Below are 18,826 nucleotides of genomic sequence, written 5' to 3'. Positions count from 1 at the left end.
AAATCATAGCAATAGGGAGTTAGAAACAATGTTGTAGGGTTAGTAGGCTTTTTAGGTTAGTGGGTGGTGTTTTAGAGATGGGTGGTGTAGGGATAGGGCCTAGGTAGTGTGTGTGTGTAGTGTGTGTTGGAAATAGTGTAGTGTGTGTTGAAAATAGTTCTAAGAGATGGGACCTACCTAGAAATCCATGCACACCATCCCTAGGTGGGCCACATGATCATGATCAAGTGCTTAGAAAATGAAATGCACCCAACTTACAATCTACACATCGGATGAACGCACAAGACGGGTCGTTGGAACCGCGACGACGATGCGGTCGCAATAGCATAAGTCTCAACTCGATCTGAGTCGGGTCTTCACGACCAGGCTCACGGATGTCCGCAAACACTATCCAAGGGTCACGGGTCACCGGGATTCGACCGGTAGGACCGCGGGATCATGATGGATGAAATGCATATTCATACACACACATGCACACATGCGAACTTGGGTCGGGTCTCACAACCCTCCCCACCAACAAAGAAATTTCATCCTCGAAATTGAACAATTTAAGATAAAATAAAAGACAAAACACCACCATCATATAGCAATCATCATATAAGGAAGGCAATACAAACAATCATATATCAATCAATCATCAAACAAATGGGGATAAAGTTCTCTAATCTCGGCCTCGCGTTCCCAATACGCTTCGGCCTCTGAATGATGACCCCATTGCACCTTCACCAAAGGAATGACCTTGGTCTTGAGGACCTGCTCCTTCTGATCAAGGATACGAATCGACTGCTCAATATAGGAAGCATCCTCATGGACCTCAAGTAGCTGCCAATCAATCACAGGAATAGTGTCCAACCCACATCTCTGCAACATAGAAACATGGAACACGTCATGGATTGCAGACAACTCAGGAGGTAAGGAAAGCCTATAGGCCACAGCGCTCACGCGCTCGGTAATCTCAAAAGGTCCGATGAATCTCGGGGCGAGCTTGCCCTTCACACCAAAGCGAACCACGCCCTTCATAGGCGAGACCTTGAGATACACCATGTCCCCGACTGCGAACTTGAGGAGTCGACATCGACAATCAGCAAAACTCTTCTACCGGCTCTGAGCTGTGCGCATCCTCGCCTGATAACATCAATAACCTCTAACGTCTGCAGCACAAGCTCGGGACTTAAGAGACGATGCTCTCCAACCTCGGTTCAACAACTAGGAGATTTGCACGGTCTGCCATAAAGTACCTCAAAAGGAGCCATGCCGATAGTTGCCTGATAGCTGTTGTTGTACGGGAACTCGGCGAGGCGCATATGATCATCCCAACTGCCCGCAAAGTCAATCACACAAGCCCTGAGCATATCCTCAAGGATCTGGTTGACCCTTTCGGTCTGCCCATCCGTCTGTGGATGATATGCGGTGCTAAGATGCAAAGTGACCCCCAATGCCTGTTGAAAACTCTTCTAAAACTGAGACGTAAATCTAGAGTCTCGGTCTGAAACGATCGAAACTGGGATGCCGTGCAGTCTCACTATCTCCTCAATGAATATCCTCGCTAACCGGTCCATAGACCAGGAAGCACGTACTGGAATGAAATGAACTGACTTCGTCAGATGATCGACAATAACCTAGATGGTATCGTGACAGCACTGAGTCCTTGGCAAACTTGCGATGAAGTCCATCAATACATGCTCCCACTTCTACTCTGGAACGCTCAACGGCTGCAAGGGACCAGGGGGTCTCTAATGATCGACCTTAACACGCTGACATATGTTACACTCGGCCACAAAACTCGCAATCTTGTGCTTCATCCCCTGCCAGAAGTACTGCCTCCTCATATCACGATACATCTTCGTGGAGCCCGGGTGGATAGTAAGTCTCGATCGGTGTGCCTCGGTCATCAGATCCCGACGCAACTCTGGAACGTCTGGGACACACAATCGGCCTCTGAAGCGTAATCCACCATCGGAACCAATCTGCCAGTCTGACTGCTCCACGGATGCGGCCTCTGCTCGGTACTCCTGAAGTGACTCATCCGTCTGTTGAGCCTCGATCACCCTGGCCATTAAGGAGGGTTGAATCGACAAGCTCGAAAGCTGAATAATGGAAGATTGCAGACCAAACTCAAAGTCAAACTCTGATATATCCTCGAGCATCTGCCACTCACGCACCATCATCTGTGCCACTAGGCCTCATGGCTAGCGGCTGAGCACGTCCACCACCACGTTTGCCTTGCCTGGGTGGTACTGAAGGTCAAAATCATAGTCTTTCAGCAACTCCATCCATCGCCTCTATCGCAGGTTCAACTCGGACTGTGAAAATAGATACTTTAAGATCTTATGATCCGAGAAGAGCTCGAACCTGACCCCATATAGATAATGCCTCCACACCTTTAGTGCGAAGACGACTGCTGCGAGCTCCAAATCATGAGTGGGGTAGTTCAGCTCATGGACCTTGAGCTGGCGCGAGGCATACGCCACTGGCTTCCCATGCTACATCAGTACAGCACCCAAGCCAACTCTAGAGGCATCAGTGAAAACAACGAAACCCTCACTCCCATTAGGGAGAGTGAGAACAGGAGCGGACGTGAGGCGGTCCTTCAACTCCGTAAATGCCTTCTCGCAAGCGTCACTCCAGACAAACTCGATGCCCTTCCGCGTCAACCGGGTCAGCGGTGCTGCAATATGGGAGAAATCCTCGATAAACTGTCGATAATATCTCGCTAGACCAAGGAAGCTGCGAATCTCGGACGTGTTCGTGGGCTGGCCCCATCGACGCACTGCATCAACCTTCGAGGGGTCCACAACGACACCCTCCCTCGTCACCACATGACTAAGGAACTTCATCTCCTCCTGCCAAAACTCACACTTCTTCAGCTTCGCATACAGCTGGTGGGCATGGAGGGTCTCAAGCACAATCTGCAGGTGCTCAGCATGGTCCTCTCGAGTCCTCGAATATACAAGAATATCATCAATGAATACCACCACGAACTGATCAAGGAACGGCTGAAAAACCTCATTCATCAGCTGCATGAATATAGCGGGCGCGTTGGTCAGTCCAAACGACATGACCAGGAACTCGAAGTGATCATAACGTGTCCGGAAAGCTGTCTTCGAAATGTCCTCCTCTCGGACCCTAATCTGATGGTAACCAGAACGCAAGTCTATCTTGAAAAAATACTGTGCACCTTGCAACTGATTGAACAAGTCATCAATACGGGGAAGCGGGTATTGGTTCTTGATGGTGACTCTGTTGAGCTCACGATAATCTACACAGAATCGCAACGAACCATCCTTCTTCTTTACAAACAATACCAGGGCTCCCCAAGGTGAACTACTGGGATGAATGAAACCTAACTCCTGAAGCTCATCCAACTGCTCCTACAGTTCCCTCAACTCCAACGGTGCCATCCGGTAGGGGGCCTTCGAGATGGGCGCAGTACCGGGCACCAAATCAATCTGGAACTCCACTTGCCGACGTGGAGGCAAACCCGGGATCTCCTGAAACACATCCGGGTACTCACAAACAACTGGCAGTAGCTCAATACTCTCTGCCACAGAATCCTCAACGACTGAAGCCAAGAAACTAGATAACGGCTCTCCTCTAGGCTCAGTGACGAACTGGAACACTGGCAAGCCTGGAATGTAAAACGTAACCGTCCTCGCGGCACAGTCTAAGATGACACCATACTCTGCAAGCCAGTCCATATCCAAAATCACATCAAAACCTGACATCGACATCATGAACAGGTCGGCAGGAAGGAACATCTCGCCCACTATCACCGGGCAAGAAGAACAGCGAAGGGTCAACATCATAGACTTCCCTATGAGAGTTGAAACGATCAAAGCCTCAGACATGGATTCCGATGGAATACCCGTCGATTGACAAAACTGCTCGGCCACAAAAGAAAGAGAGGCACCAGAATCAAATAAAACATGAGCAATGCAGGAAGAAACAAGAAGAATACCCTCGACTACTCCACCGGTCGATGACTGCGGGTCCTGGCCTGGCGCCTGCAGGATATCCCCTCTACTGGTGCTGCGGCTGCTGCTGTCTCTGTTGCTGCTGTCGCTGCTGAGGAGGTCTGCCTGGCTGCCTCTACTGCTGAGGAGGAGCCTTAGGAGTGGCGGGTGGAAGCTGAGCTTTCTGCTGCTGCTGAGGAGGACGAGGAGGCAACTGCAGTGGCCTCTGCTGCTGAATGGGGAGAGGGCACTCACGCCTCCGATGACCGGCCTGTCCACAGTCGAAGCATACACCAGAAAAGGGGCCGGAAGATGGTGCTGACGATGATGATGAAGCTATTGTTTGAACCGTAGGTTGCTGAAATCCCGACATGCCCCTCCATCTCTGCTGACGGTGCTACCTAGAATTACCGGCTGGTGCCCTCCTCTTCCAGTCTCCACCGGAACTCTGCTCTCTCGACCTCTGGGTTATCGCCCAGTCCTCCTCATAAATCAATGCCCAATGAATGACCTGGTCAAACGTCTCCAAATAATGCCCTACCACAAGACTGCGAAGGGTAGGACGCAAACCGGTCACAAAACAACGAGCCCTCATCTTCTCATCGCTGGTGAGATGAGGAGCAAATCTAGACAAGGCCAAGAAATGGGCCTCATACTGAGATATAGTCATATCACCCTGTATTAGGGTCTCAAACTCGATCGCCCGCTGGATCTGAACGTGCTCAGGGAAGAATTTCTGGTCGAAACGGACCACGAACTCCTCCCATGTCCAAACAAACTGAGATCCGACCATCCTAGATACAGATGATCACCAATGACGGGCCTTACCCTGAAGAAGATAGGTCGCAAGGGATACTCTCTGACCCACAGGACACTGAATAGTGTAAAAAATCCTTGCAACCTCAGTGCGCCAAGCCTCGGCGGTAGAAGGGTCAGGGTCACCACTAAACCTTGAGGGATCATGCTGCCGGAACTCTCGAGCTATCGCACTAGCTCGTGGTAAATCAGACTGCCCAGAAACCTCAGCGGTAGTTGGCTGACGGGTCTGCAATGCGGTGGCAACAAGCTGCATCAACTGCTGAAAATGCTCAGCTCCTATAGGTAGTGTCGGAAAGGCAGGGGTGACACTCGCCTCAGGAGGAGGCACGAGTGCGACCGACGGAGCAGGAGCCTCCGAAACTGGAACAGCAGGCTGAGGATGGGGAATAAGTGGGAGAACCGGAGCAACTGGAGGTACGGGCGCTATGGGCTCAACTGGAGGAACAGGCTGGATCGAGACCTTAGGAACCTGATCTTCAACAACGGGAGTAGGATGTGCTCGAGTAGGATGGGTAACTCCGGTGCCTCGTCCACGGGCACCATGACTACGGGCGCCACGACCAATAATGCCACGACCACGGGTGCCACGTCCATACGGTATCGTCTACAAAATAATGACGACGTAAGGAATCAGGACAATTACAAGCTCAATACGGAGCAAAAGGAAGGATTTCGGGACACTACTTGTCCCATGTTCTTGGCAGACCTGCGATGTTATCCTTAATCATTCCAGAATTACTTGCTATGCTCTGATACCAATTTCTGTCACGCCCCAGACTCGGTAACCGGACTCTCAAGGAACCCGATTACCGGTTCTAGCTGCAACAGCCTCTGTAATACCCCATTCTCAGCTCCTGAGGTAGATTCCAATCCTGGGATCCTACAAGGAGGATTTTCATAACAGTATAATCATTTCCAATATGAGCATACCCAAGATCACAGCAAGTACATCTGAGAATAACAAAGGCACACATCGCAAAATCCACTAAAAATTTAAACTTTTACATCATCCATAAGGTCCAAAAGGACATACATGAGAATAAAAGGAAAAGAGAGAGAAATCAGCAACACTGGAGTCCTCACTGCTCAACTCTACTCCACGCTCTGCTGCTACGGCGCCTACCTAGAGTCTCCTGCACGCATCAATCTTGCATAAGCTTATAGAAGCTTAGAGGGTGGTGTAAGTGTGTGAGAATGGTGCACAGAAGAATAGTAGGACGTATAAGGAGAGAAGCATGATCAATGAGCATATCACTAGCCTTACCAAGACTTATCATGAATGCGATGTAATGAGTAATGGGTGCCATACCAAGGCAATGCATGAATGGGGGCTTGTACAGCCAATGCTAATGCGATGCAAGTAATGTCAGTGCTCATATCCAAACCATAAGTCAAGTACATTTTCAATCATAAGGAAATCACTGGGGTCCATTACACTGCTGAATGACTGCCGCTCTGCAGACCCCGCACAGTCAAACGAGCGTAAGAGACCTCACTACCCGCCTGTGGACAACCAATCACCAACAAGGCCTGAAGGTAGCGGACCCATTTACGAGCTGGTCAGACTCAGCCTAGCAATGCCTCCTCACACCAGGCAGGTAAGGCCACACCCCTATCCAACCGACTACACGACAGTGGGAGTCGCGGCCTAACGGTATAAGGCCCTCGTGCGCTCATGTATTCCACCCGGTCACGGCGTTGGAGCAGATCCTTGGTACCATGGAAGTTTTAGAAATTTCACCCATGGGCATCCTATGCACCCGGTATGCTCAACTAATATTTCCGGTGTCCAGACACACGGCCATCTACGAATACCCCTATGGAGGTAAGGCCCTGATGAAGTAAGGGCAGATATCCACAAGCTAGCAATGCCAGATTCATGAATCACACAATCACCCATGCATCAATCCCAAGCATCCATCTCTAGGGGAGATACCAATATGTCTTACACAATGACACAACCATGACCAATCACACCTCAACCAAGCATGCATATGATGCGTATGAGAGTGGGCTATGAAGATGAATAGGGGTGCCAATGAGGTGAAGATGAACTCTCTACCTAACCATGAAGGGTGTAGGTGCTTAACCAATTCCTTATAAGAAATACAACCTCTAGTAGGGGCCCATATACCTGGGGTAGCCCATGAGACTAAGGAGAACAATGGTATGGGCCTAAATAGATGAAACGGGCCTAGCAAGGGTCTATGGTGGACCTTTAACCACCCATAGAAGCCCATGGGCCTACCTTAGGGCCACCAATGTGGACATCCAACCACAATTGGTCCCCAAGAGGTAGCCCATCTCTAATTGATCATGGATCCAGGCCCAAGGCCCACGCAACATCAGAAATATGAAACGGGCACCCATAATCATACCACAAACACTCATGTTGGGCTTCAGAAAGGCGGCCCAAAGCCTATCCAAAACATGGGTCCAAGGGAAACACACATAGCCCAACCCATATATACCACTATGGGCCCATAGGGGAAAGGTTAGGGCCCAACTTAAAGGCCACTAATCCCATATATTGTGGTGGCCTAGTGGGCAACCCATCGCTCAAACCACATGGGCAAATGTCATGCTCTTAGTCAAGTAAGTTGGGCCTACAACCCGGCCCAAGTATTAAAGTTGATTTGGTGGGCAACTAAGGGCCCATCTACTTGTGTAATCTAGCCTACTAACCCAACACAATAGTATGGTAAAAATGTCCCAAGAGTTCAATGGGCCTATTTGGAAAGTCCCAGCCCAATTGGGCCTAAAGAGTTCAATAACTAGCTACATTCATGGACCCAATTAAATTCCACTGTGGTGGGCCTCAAAAGTGCATTTATTAAGCCCAATATTTAAGGAACCAAAGGTATAAATTATTTTCTCTAAGATCTTCACAATGTGGTGGGCCTCACTCCTCAAAATTTCAGCCCAAAGGCCAAGCATAATTATAACATGTTGCTGTCCTAAGTTTGGGCACTCCATTGGAGTGGGTCCAGGGCCTCTAAAACTCTAGAAATTGAGGGCCAAGGCCCCTCATCATGCATATAATGAGATGAAACCCAAAAAGGTTGCCCACCATCAGAGAAAATAATTTTGAATTATGGTTTTATCAAGGCATATTACTGGACTGCACAACAGAAAATCTGGCAGTCTAACTATCTTAGCCCATTCTTTTGGATGCCCAAATGAGGTCCGTTGGAGCTGAAATTTTATAGAGTGACACTACCATAGGTGGGAACACCCCCACAAGATTTCAAAATTTTTAGAAACTATAAATATTTTAATTCATTTAAAGAAATCAATCTGTCCTGAAAATCGGACTGATCTGGACACTATGTTGTAATGGGCCGGTCCAACCATCACTATGGTGTGTACAGGTGTCCATTGGCCTCAAAATTTTAAAGGTGAGTCCCATCATGGGTCCAAAATTTTGTAATGGACCTTCCTGTAAATTTTTATAATTTTTACACACCCAAAACTATTTTAATAAATTTTGAAATTCTAACTTGTCCAGGGTGGATTGCTGCTGGAACAATGCAGAAAATTCAGACGTCCACCTCACTTGGACTACACCTTTGGGACCCCAATGAATGTCAGATGGGGCTAAAATTTGGGAGACATCAAGATGAGATCCCCACCTTTTAGAAAAGTATATTTGGTGGTTATAAATTGTAAGCCCCGTATTCTATCCTGTACCGTCCCGTAGGCTTCCGTGGTCCTCCCGGTGGAATTTCGGTGACCCACGATCTTTTATTGGTAGTTGCACGCGACCCCGAGTGGTATCCCATATTTCAGTGTCAGCTCGACCCGAGACCTATACCCTTGCGACCGCGCAGTCGCTGCGATTCCGACGCCGCGTCTCGCTCGCCGAGGCGATACTCAGGCCAGGAAATGTGGGCCCGCGTTCGGTTCGAGAAAACACTGTGCGTCGCAATTTCCAAGAGAATCTCTACCTTAAATGTCACATCAATCCATTAATCAAGTTTAAGTACACAACCTTACTTAGCCATTCCCTTTTCACCAACAAGGCATGGCACCCATTCTTTTTTTCACCCAAAAGTCAACATGCACCATCCCTCTCTCCCATCACCCATCTCTTTCTCACTCCTCTCTCTCTCTCTCATTCTCCAAACAACCCCCAAGAGCTCCAACGTCCATGGCTTCCATGGAGGAGCTTGGTGTGGCCCACTCTCTACCACCCAATCCCACTCTCCAAAATCAATCTCCACCATTCAAATGCACCATTTGGAGCTCTAGGATGCATTGATGGAAGAAGAGGTCCAAGCAGATCAAATGTGGGTGCCCTTTCTTCCTCCTTCCCTTTTTTCGTGTGATGTGTGGCCCACTTGGATGGACCCCACCTTGAGGTATGTTTCACCCAAACCATCCAAATCATGTGGACCCTACCTTATGGTGGTGAAAACACACAAACATCAATTGATTTAAGAACGGTGGGCCACGCTCATGTGAGACCCACCCTGATGACACGTGGGCCACCTATACGTGGGACCCACCATGATGATTGTGTTGTATCCATGCTGTCCAGCGTCCAGGGGACGCTGGACAGGGAGCGGCCATGGAGTGCGTGTACTGGGTGTAAAAAAAAAAGAAAAAGAAAAAGGAAGAGTGCTTTGGGGTGGGCTGCTCATGCAGACCCCACCTTGATGTATGTATAAAATCCACGCCGTCCATTTGACTTCTCAGCTCATTTTAGGCGTTAAACCAAAAGATGAGGCTGATCTGACAATCAAGCGGGCCATACCATAAGAAATAATAATGTTTACTGTTAAAATCCGCCTAAATGTTTTTATTCGCCAAAAATATGCTACATATCGGGCTTGTTTGGATGGTCTTGGGGTATGGAAGCCAATGAATGGAGCGGATTTTTCTGATGAGGGCCCCACCTGTGAAAATCCGTAAGAAAACGGCATTCAGAAAAAAAAAAGAGCCAACAGCAGCAGTAGCGCTGCCACTGTCAGTACGTGCAGGCGCTGCCTGCGGCTGGCGGGCGGGCGGTCTGGCAGGGCCGCACGGCCCTAGTTGTGGGCCCCACCGTGATGTGTTTCGACCATCAACACCATGAATTTGATGGGTCCCCACAATCTAGTTGTCCATCCCAAAAATCAGCCTTATACGAGACTCAGGCGGGCCACCCCATCTAAAATCATGTGAAAACATGCCTAAACATATAAAATCATTTGGTGGGGCCTACCTGAGTTTTGGATGTGATTGAAACTTGGTTTGGACCTCTAATTTTATGGGACATATATAATGGACGGAGTAGATCTGGTTAATGTGGGTCCCACCTAGGATAAAAGAAAAAATAAAATAAAAAATGCATGCATGTACATTGACGTCCAGGCTCTCTGGACGTCCAACGTTAAGTAGGGAGGGTCCCATTGGCCCCAGTGGTGGACCCTACCATGATGTATGTTCTACATCCACGCCATTCATTTAATAGGTCCCCTTTTTTCATACGTTGGTTCTAAAAATCAGTTATAAAAAGTTCTCGTATGGCCCACACCATCATCTTTCATGCGGTGGTATGTCAAGCCACATGGAATCAACTGCTGGGGTCCACATGCAGCTTGGATCCACCTGAAACTCTGTTTGGACCCTTAAATTGGTGGGACGCACACAATGAATGGGTTGGATTTGTGAACTACATCATGGTGGACCCCAGGATCATATAACCGTACCAAAAGTTTGGTGGACAAATAAATATTAAGTGGCTCAGTCCACATGACTTTATAAAGAGGTTGTATGGCAAGTAAACATTGCGGTGGGCCACTGGCCCATGTGACTTTATCAACAGATTGGATGCAAGTAAATGTTGTAGTGGGTCCAACGTCGTGTGACCCTATCAACAGGTTAAAATAATAATAATAATAATAATAATAAATAAATAAATAAATATTGTAGTGGGTCGCAGGTCTATATGACCTTATTAACAGGTTGGATGCAAATAAATATTACAGTGGCCCAGGTTGAATGCAAATAAATATTACAGTGGCCCAGGTTGAATGCAAATAAATATTACAGTGGCCCAGGTTGGATGCAAATAAATATTATAGCGGGCCCTAGGCCCATGTGACCCTATCACCAGACTAGTTTGGATGGAAAATAAACATCATGTTGGCCCCAGTTTGGATGGACAGTATGTTGGGCCCTAGGATGGGTGGAAAATAAACATTTTTGTGGGTCTTACTTAAGACCCATTTATGTATGTGTTGTGTTCACAATTGTGGATCTCCATAACGGGATATGTGACTTATCTATGCCTTCCATCCCTATGGGACTCACCACGATGCATGTGTTTCATCCAACTGTCCAACCATTTTTGGAAAAATGATTTTAAGGTTTAGGATGAAAATAATATAGATTTATTTATCAAGTGGATCATAGTGCACGGTGAGGATTGAACGGCTATCTTTGAAATCTTGAGACCTTATGATTAGATTAGATGGGAAATAAATGTTATGGCGGGCTTTAAAAATTTTAGTAGTGGAAATCATTATCACCACTTATATTTGAGTGTGGCCCATTTGATATACATGAGGCCCATTGGTGTGGCCCATTTGATGTATGTATGACCATGTTATGAGGCCTACTTTGATGTATGTTGTGGCCCATTTGTCATGCCCACTTTGATGTATTTTTATCCACGCCATCCAGGGTAGGCACCCCATTATGATATATATCAGGGCTCATGGGTCGAGGCCCATTAGTGCTGCCTATTTGATACAACCCACTTGATGTGTATGAGGCCCATTAGTGCGGCCCATTGATGCAAGGCCTATTGTGACATGTATTGGGCCCATGACGCGTGACCCATTTGATGCATATAAGACCCATGGGTAGGGCCCACATATTATGTATTTGAAGCCCATGAGTAGGGCCCACCTGAGGTTTATATATGGGCCCCATTAATGTGGCCCACTTGTATTTGAGGCCCATGGGTAGCGGCCCATGGGTTGTGGCCCATTGTGATATATACTCGGCCCATACGTTGTGGCCCATTGAGATGTGTTTCCGACCCATTTAGTGAGGCCATTTGAAATATTCCTACTCATGTGATGAGGCCCATCGAGATGTATTTCTGGCTCATTGATGCGGCCCAATGATGCCACCCACCGTGATGTGCATATTAGGCTAATGGAGCGGCCCAATGTATCGACCCACGGTGATGCGTAGGCCCACGTGCTGCGTGTGCAAGGCCCACCTGTGATGACTATTTGAGGCCACCTGTCGGATATTTGGGCCCACCTTATGTTTGACTTTACATGGGCCACTACTTGGGAGCAATGTTGGTTAAATGTCCACTTTGATGGGCGATGATGGTTGAATGTTCATATTGTGACCTTCCCATAGGCCATGTTCGACCAATCAACGAGGCTGATTATTGACCGATTCTGATTGACGTGACTGATTTGCTGATTCTGATTATCGACTACCGATTATGATTGTTGTGGTCGATTGACTGATTATCGATCAAGGCCAATCATCGTGGCCGATTGTGGATTTCGATTGTGATGTATATTTTGCCCGTAGGTTGAGGTCCACTATGATGTATAAAGGCCCATGGACGTGGCCCATTGTGATGTATATGTAGCCCATGTGATGCGTATTAGCCCCATGTGACGCAGCCCATTATGATTGTACGAAGCCCATTGTGGTGTGTTTGAGGGCTAGGCTATGGAGCCATTGTGATGTATGTTAAGCCCATGTGAAAGGCCCATCGTGATATGTATTAAGCTCTTGAGTAAGGCCCATGGTGTTCTATATTTGGCCCTTGTGTGAGGTCATGGGTCCACTATATGTTAGGATCCATGAGGGCCATTCCTTGGGGGGCAATGTTGGTTAAATGTCCACATTGTCGGGGTCGATTGTCGATGCCGGTTGTTGATACCGATTATGAGTATGTGATAACATAGCATTATGATACATGCTCATACGCATCATCTGCATGTTTGTTATGAGATGTGGTTGATCATTGTATATGTTATTGAGCATGTTGTTATTAGACTCCCTGATAGGCAGAGGTTATCTCACATAAGCGCATGGTATACGTAGGATTGATGCATGACTGGATTGTATGACTCATGCATCTTGCATTATGATTACGTACGCCCTAGCGAAATCTGGGTCGTATCCTCCATAGGCATATCGTGGATGGCCAGACGGGACACCAGAAATTTATTCTAGCATACGGGCGCCATAGATGTCCCTGGGTGAAAATCCCTAAACCTCCGGGCCTGGAGACGCCCCAACGTCGAGACCGAGTGGATACATGAGCGCCAGAGTGCCGAATACCAGGAGGTCGCGTCTCCTACTGTGTCTTGGTCGGTTGGGAGGGGGTGTGGCCTTACCCACCGGAGGGTAGGGGGCAATACTAGGCTGAGTTTGACCAGCTCATGAATGGGTCCGCTATCGACGTGCCGGATATGTATTGGCAGACTATTGGCTAAGCGGGTAGTGAGGTTTCTTACGCTCACTTGGACTGTGCGGCTGGGAGAGCGGCAGTGCCATTTGGAGTGTACTAAACCCCGGTGATGATCCCAGAGATGAACCGTACTGATATGTGGATTTAGTAAGCAGGAGTTGCATACTCATTCATGCATTCATTCATTCACTATCTACTCGGGTTGGTGGTATGCAACTAGTTGTTACGTGTGCCTTCGCAATGGCCAGGATTTCGGTTGGGGCGCGCGACTAACCTGAGATCAGGAGTTTACCACATTGAGTCTGACTATCCAAATTTAGGTATGGGACTGGTTTGGATAGAAGTCCCTTGTGATAGACCCCATAGCCTGCGATACCACGTACTACCATCCCGACTTCACACTCCAGCATGGTTATTCCATTCGCACCGCATATTGCATTACATCCGCGGCATACGACATCTTGGGTTACTGTGCTTCTGCATTTATATGGTCTAGATATGGCTGACGTATTTGTGAACACATAAGGAATTATATACCCCATTGCATTCTCGGCATTTGATATTTGGCTCTTTATGACTCCTCGTTTGCGTAGCTGTTATATATTGCGTATTCTGATATTGATTGGCTCATGGACTTGCTCGTATTTCCGCTTACTCTGTTATCGTATGATCTATGATCTTGTGAGTATTTCTGTTTACTCTGATAATTCCTGCTCTTGTCAGTATTTCTGCTTACTCAGATAATTCATGATCTTGCTAGTATCTTTGCTTATTCCGATATTGTACGATTTATGGATTACCAGTACTTCCAGTTTGTATGATAATGACATTGTATTGAATACTTGGCACTTACCTTGTGCACACACTCACACCACCTCCTAAGCTTTCTATAAGCTTATGCACGATAGATGCGTGCAGGTGTTATTAGGTTGCAGCAGCGTTGAGCTTGGAGCGTGCAGTTGTATTCTGGAGCTTTGATTTCGATATATATATTTTCCCTTTCAGCATTGTACTCAAATGATTATATTAGTGGATATGTGATGATGATGTTGCCTTTGTCAATTGGGTAATCTTGTGGTTATGCTTATTACAAGTTAAATGTATATACAAAAAAAAAAAATCCTCCTTGTAGGATCCCAGGATCGGAATCTGGCGTATGGACGCTAGGACTCGAGAATGGGGTACTACGGAGGCTGTCGGCACCGGATTCAGTAATCGGGATTCCTGCGAATCCGATTTCTGGGTTTGGGGCGTGACATGAATAGTCCCCCAAACAGTCCCAAAATCTGGTCCAAAATCAACCAGAAACTGTCCAGAAAATTTTGGATAGCAACATGTACTTGGATAAAATTAATTATATAAGTTAAATAAAAAAGGGAAAATACTCCAAGAACTAGGTGTTATGGCCCTCCCTAGTGGGCCCCACAAATTTCCAAAACAAATCCCAAGGTTACCACACTTGCATGCATCAATAAAGGTCAGCAAATGGGACACCCAACCATAGTGTAGTTGGGTATGGATGTCCCACCCTAGCTGGACTTTTCTAGACTATCCAGGCCCACCAAGTGGACCACACACATCATCAGAAATCATAGGAAAGGTAGAAGAAGAGAAAAAAAACATTTCGACCATTGGGAGAAGGTTCCGTCACTATTGAGCCTTCCTCAACACAATCACTCCCATACATTGTGTAAGACCCGTGTCCTAATCCGTACCATTCTGTTAGCTTCCGCGGTCCTTCCGGTCAAATTCTGGCAACCTTCGCACCGTATTCGGTATTTACGCACGATCCTAAGCCAGGTCCCGCGCACCGACGTCGGCTCGATCCGAAACTTATGTCTTAGCGATCGCGTCGTCGCCGCGGTTCCAACGCCGTGACTTGCGCACCCAACCGATACCCAGGTAAGAAGATGCCGATCAGCGTTTATTCCGAAGAAACACCGCGCGTTGCGGATTTCGAGGGAATCTCTACACAATTAGTCCCACTAATTAACCATAAATGCAACCATACCTCAAAGTACTTCACCCATTCCCTCTTTTTCCAAAAGTCCACCATCTTTCCACCTCACCATTCCTCTTTTCTCATTTTCAACCTCAACCATCCCTCTTCTCCACCAATTTCAAACTAAACCATACCCCTCATCACTTCTTTCTTACAACCATCACTCCACCCATCCCTCCACCCATTATTTCTATCTCTCCCTCTCATTCTCTAGCAACTTTTCCAAATTCCATGAGAAACTTCTCACATCCAACACTCTCTCTCTCAACTTCAAGTGTGGCCCACCCTCTCATCTCCAATCTCAACCATTCATCTTTCATCAACCTCCATTAAAAGTGAAGGTAAGGAGCTAAGGAGTCCAAGGGAGCTAGGAGAAGGAAGATAAGGTGGGTGTTTTTCCATTAATTTAAATTTTAGGGCCCACTTGTTGGTGGGACCCATTTGGATGTATGTGATTTAATCAAGAGGGCCCATAGTGGCGGGGTTCCTCTATCTCACCGTGTATCTCTCTCTTTATCTCTCTCTCATTCTTTCTTTGTAATGGTGTGGATCCCACCGATATGTGTTACATCTCCCCCGTCCATCTACATCAGACGGTGTGGCCCACTCTATTATATGTGATGATCCACACCCCCTACTGTTGGGATGGGTCCAATGCATCTTTTTATATGTATATATATATATATATATATGTATGTTATATATTATATAATATATGTATATAATATATAATATAATATGTACTTATATATATATACAATATAAGATAAATATTAAATGTATATGTATATATATATATTGGTGGGCCACATTCACGTGGGACCCACCACATGTCTGTGAATATATACAAATCGTCCAGCGTCCCTGGACGCTGGACGTTGCCACAATGAAAAAAAGAAGAAAGGAGTGGTGGGCCACTCATGCAGGCCCCACCTTGATGTATATGTAAGATCCGAGCCGTCCATGTTGTTCCTCAACTCATTTTAGGCGTTGAGCCGAAAAATGAAGTGGATCCCATTTTCTGGCGGGCCGTACCATAGGAAACAGTGTCCCTACCTTTGATTTGCTCCCTGATGCTCCTGTACATTTGAAAAAGCTCAATATTGGACTCTATGGGTTGGTATCAAGCCACAGAAACCAATGGATGGAGTGGATTGTACTGAAGCGGGCCCCACCTAGGAAAAACCGTAGAAAAACCGTTTTTCAAAAAAAAAAGAAAAAAGAAAGAAGCAGCAGCAGCCGCTGCCGCTGACGACAGACGGTCGGGCTGGGTTCATGGCCCCAATTGTGGGCCCCACCGTGATTCCTTTCGACCATCAACACCGTGCATTTGATGGTTCCCCATGGATTGGCCGTCCACCCCAAAAATCAACCATAAACAAAGCTCAGGCGGGCCATACCATCAAAAATCATGTGAAGACATTCCTAAACATATAAAAACACTTGGTGGGGCCTACCTGAAATTTGGATGAATCTGAAACTTGGTCTGAACGGTCAGTTAGGTGGGACTCACATAATGGACGGGCTGGATTGTGAATCACATCTCGGTGGGCCCCAAAACAAAAAAAAAAATAAAAAAATAAAAAAAATTTAAAGCAGCAGCGCTGCTGCTGCTACAGTGACGGGCGGGCGGCCAAGAGGCAGGGACCCACGGCTCCATCCGTGGGCCCCACCATGATGGTGGGCCACTATTTGACATGGACCCCCTCAAAAATCGGCCAATCCAGCGCTCGGGCGGCCCACATCACAAGAAACAGTGTGAATTGAACTCTACCATTGAAACCCTTTCTGGGTCCACAGAAGTTTCAGATCAAGCTGAAAATTGTTGTTCCCCTCCTCCCTTGCCCGTGTGACCTTATGAATAAGTTGGATTCCAAATGAACATTTCAGTGGGCCTTACCCAAGGTCCAAGTGACCTTATGCATAGGTTGGATTTCAAATAAATATTATGGTGGGCCCTAGGCCCATGTGGTGGAGCCATATTGATGTATTTCTGGCCGTTGGGGAGGCCCACCTTGATATATATATAAGGCCCATGAGGTTAGGCCCATTCGACGTATTGGTGGCCCGATGTCGAGGCCCACTCGATATATATAAGGGCCATGTTACGAGACCCATTGTGAAGTTTTCAAAGGCTCATGGGTTATGGCCCATCGCAATGTACATAAGGCCCACTAATGCGGCCCACTTGACTTATATAAGGCCCATATGAGATGGCCCATTTGATGTATCTGAAAGAACTATGGGTCGAGGCCCAATGAGATGTATATTAGTCCATTGCAATGTGTGATTTCCTATGGTTTGTGTAATGGTGCTTTATGGCGGGCTAAGCCTTGGGAACAATGTTGGTTTGACGTCCACATTGTAAGGACAATGTTGGTTAAATGTCCGCATTGTCACACTCCTTAAGGCCACTGATAGGTTCCTACTTATACTCTGCAGGCCGTCTAGGCCCATTACTTTTATACCAAGAGCCCAACCCTAAATGCATGTTTAGTATAGAACCATGGTTCATGATCATTCGCATCATATGTATGCATGACATGAGGAGTGACCGATCATAGCATATGCCTTCGAGCAGACTGTTTATGGGGTCCCTGATAGGCGGAGTTGCCCCATATAAGTGCATGGTACATACAGACTGTTGCATGACGATAATGTGACTCATGCACTTGCATTTGTGTGATTATAGTTACTATATGCCCTAGCGACATCAGGGCCATGGCCTCCACAGATACATCGTGGATGGCAGGATTGGAGACCGAAAATATTGATTCTAGCATACGGGCACCATAGATGTCCCCGGTGAAAATCCCTAAACCCGATGGTACCAGAGGATGACTCCAATGTCGAGACCGAGTGGATATATGAGCGCACGAGGGCCGAATACCAGGAGGCCGCGTCTCTCACCTGTGTCGTGGTCGGTTGGAAAGGAGTGTGGCCTTACTCGCCCGAGGGTAGGGGCAATACTAGGCCGAGTTTGACCAGCTCGCGAATGGGTCCGCTATCGAGCGTCGGATATTGGCAGACTATTGGTCACGCGGATAGTGAGGTTTCTTACGCTCATTTGACTGCGCGGGAGAGGAGCAGTGCCATTTGGAGTGTATTGAACCCGGTGATTATCCAGAATGAATACTGATACATGTTGAGAATTGGCATGCTTGAGTTGCATCTCGCATCGCATGGGTATGTATGGCCGATAGCATTCATATCTTGCACCGCATAGCCTTGTACTGATTGCATTCATGTGCTCATCATCATGATTCCGCATCACTCGACCTTGCATTTTGAGCACGTTTATATTGCGCACACACTTACACCACCCTCTAAGCTTTCCATAAGCTTATGCACGATTGATGCGTGCGGGTGACGCCAGAGGACGCAGCCATAGTCTCGCCGTAGTTGGACCGTGCAGACGAGCTTCTGGAGTTTTGTTTCTTTTATCACATTGTATTTTCCTTTTCTATCGCATTGTACTCAAAAGTTTTTGATCTTAGTGGATTTTGTGGTGGTGTTCTTGTGGTTATTGTTTGTGGGTTATGCTTTTGTTATGCTCATTATGAATCAGACTGATGACTTGAAATCCTCCTTGTAGTATTCCAGGATCGGAACCTG

Source organism: Magnolia sinica, chromosome 16, assembly GCF_029962835.1.
Source record: "Magnolia sinica isolate HGM2019 chromosome 16, MsV1, whole genome shotgun sequence".
Lineage (NCBI taxonomy): Eukaryota > Viridiplantae > Streptophyta > Magnoliopsida > Magnoliales > Magnoliaceae > Magnolia > Magnolia sinica.
Note: the sequence above shows the minus strand (reverse complement) of the source record.